General features: G+C 41.8%; 1 pseudogene; it reads right to left on the reverse strand.

Moving 5' to 3' along the window:
* Nucleotides 1-1,187: 1,187 nt before the first annotated feature.
* LOC145713804 (large ribosomal subunit protein uL23 pseudogene) lies at nucleotides 1,188-1,683 on the reverse strand (annotated as a pseudogene).
* Between the last annotated feature and the right edge of the window lie 1,151 nt (nucleotides 1,684-2,834).

A 2,834-nucleotide genomic window follows, 5' to 3' on the forward strand; every position in this document is an offset into this window, starting at 1 on the left:
ATCCTGGTTGAGCTTCTCTCACTCGCTCTCTCTCTCTCTCTCTGCCCTTTCCCTGCTCAAGCACACTTGCTCTCTCCTTCTCTCTCTCAAAGTAAACTTTAAAAAAAAACATTTGATAGAATGCACCTAGAATTTATGTGTGGTAGAATTTATGGGAAGCTGAGGATTACTTTCTTGGGAGTGTTAAAGTTACAAATCCAACTTCTATGATAGGTATAGGGCTACTCAAATTATCTATTTCATATTGGGTGAATTTTGGTTCTTTGTGCCTTTTGAAATATTGTTCCATTTCATCTAATTCATCAGATTTATGTGTACTTGTTCACACTGTTCCCTTATTATCCTCTTGATGTTTGCAGTGTCTGTCGTGATAGCCTCTGTTTCATTTCTGATATTAGTAATTTGTGCCTTCTCTTTTCTCGTCAGTCTTGCTAGAGACTTGTCACTGTTTTTAAATTACACGATTTTTTTAAGGTTTATTTATTTTTGAGAGAGAGAGAGACAAGGAGACACAGGATCCGAAGCAGGCTCCAGGCTCCGAGCTGTCAGCACGGAGCCCCACGCAGGGCTCAAACTCGTGAACGGCGAGATCACGACCTGAGCCAAAGTCGGACGCTTAACCGACTGAGCCACCCAGGCATCCTGAGACTTATCGCTTTTATTGCTTTTTTCCAAGAATCAGCTCCTCATTCCATTGATTTTCTATACTGATTTTCTGTTTTCTGCTTCCTTTGGGCTTAATTTTGCTCTCCTTTATGAGGGTTCTTAAGATTAGGTGACCGATTTGAGATTTTCCCTTTTTTTAATGTAAGTGTTTAATGGTGAACAAAATCTCGTCTCAGCACTGGTTTGGTTTTCACATGCTATATTTTTATTTTCATCCACTTCAATGTATTTTTTTTTATTTCCTTTGAGACTTCCTCTTTGACCCATGGATTAGTTGTTTTCAAATGCTTGGATAGTTTCTGTTATCTTTCTGGTATTGATTTCTAGTTTGATTCTTTTGTAATCGGAGAACATGTTCTGACTTCCATTCTTTTCATTTTGTTGAGGTTTGTTTCATGGCCCAGAATATGAACCATCTTGTACTATGTCCCATAGATACTGCGTTATTTTGTGTGTGTGTGTGTGTGTGTGTGTGTGTGTGTGTGTGGTAAGATGTTTATATTTAGAATTAGCCAGCTGGGCTAAGTTTGGATGATCCCGCTTTTGTTGGCAACATCTAAAGCATCATAGTCAGGAGCCAGTTAAACATATGCCTCCTTCTCTTTATCGGGCCTGATCAGGATGCTGACCTTGGCCACCTCAAGTTGTAGAATTTCTTCACAGCCTGTTTGATCTGGTGTTTATTGCTTTTGACATCCACAATGAACACAGTGTGCTGTCACCTATCTTCCTGGCTGACTCAATGGTCAGGGGGAAGTTGACGATGGCATAATAGTCAAACCTGTTTCTCCTGGGGGCGCTCTACTAAAGATATATTGGCTGCTTTGAGAGCCATAGTGGCTTGGGCCACTAGGAGTTGGGTGATGTCTGAATATTCCTCTTCTTTTTGTGGCTGTGAATTCCTTTCAGCACTGCTTCCTTGGCCTTCAAAGCCTCTGCTTTGGCTTTGGCTTTGGCTTTGGCTTTGGCTTTGGCTTTGGGAGGAGCAGGGGCTTCCTTATCCACTTTCAGTGCCATCGACACTTTAAAAGAATGTGTATTCTAGGGTGCCTGAGTGGCTCAGTCCGTTAATCATCCAACTCTTGGTTTAGGCTCAGGTCATGATCTCATGGCTCGTGAGATCAAGCCTTGTGTCAGGCTCTGCACTGACTGTACAGAGCCTGCTTGGGATTTTCTTTTTCCCTTTCTCTCTGCCCCTTCCCCACTTGTGTGCTTTCTCTCTCTCAAAATAAATAAATAAACATTTAAAAGAATGTGTATTCTGCTGTTATTGGATGGAATGTTTTATAAATGTTGATTACATCCTGTTGGTTGACGGTGTCTTAAGTTCTTATATATCCTTGATGATTGCCTAGAACTTTTATCAGTTGTTTATAAAGTCGTTTTTTTTTAAAGTTTATTTATTTTGGGGCGAGAGAGAGAGAGAGAGAGAGACACAGCATGAGCAGGAGAGGGGCAGAAAGAGAGGGAGACACAGAATCCGAAGCAGGCTCCAGGCTCCGAGCTGTCAGCACAGAGCCCGACACGGGGCTCAAACTAATAAACCGTGAGATCATGACCTGAGCCAAAGTCAGATGCTTTACCAACTGAACCACCCAGGCGCTCCTCAGTTGTTTATAGAGGGGTGTTGAAGTATCCAACTGCAACTGTATTAATTTTTGCTTCACATGTTTTGCAGTTCTGTTGGTTTATGCATACAAATTTAGGATTTCTTTGTCTTCTTGGTAGACTGGCTCTTTTATCATTATCTAAAATTCCTCTCGCTTCAAGGAACTTTTTTTTTAATTTTAAATATTTGTTTTTGAGAGAAGGACAGAGACAGAGTGTGAGTGGGGAAAGGGCAGAGAGAGAGGGAGACACAGCATCCAAAGGAGGCTCCAGGCTCTGAGCCATCAGCACGGAGCCCAATACGGGGCTTGAACTCACGAACCGTGAGATCATGACCTGAGCCGCAGTCGGACGCTCAACCGACTGAGCCACCCAGGTGCCCCATTAGTTGTTCATTTTAAAACTAAAGAAAGACTCAAGAAAATAATGAAGACTCAAGAAAATAATATTTTCTCATACAGAGATGAGTAAACTACAAAATGAGCTACTCTGGCTGTCAGGTTCAGTAGGTAGGTGTCTTAGTCTGGGCTCTCCAGAGAAACAAAATAGGATGTATGTAT

Source organism: Panthera onca, chromosome X, assembly GCF_046562875.1.
Source record: "Panthera onca isolate mPanOnc1 chromosome X, mPanOnc1 haplotype 2, whole genome shotgun sequence".
Taxonomy (NCBI): domain Eukaryota; kingdom Metazoa; phylum Chordata; class Mammalia; order Carnivora; family Felidae; genus Panthera; species Panthera onca.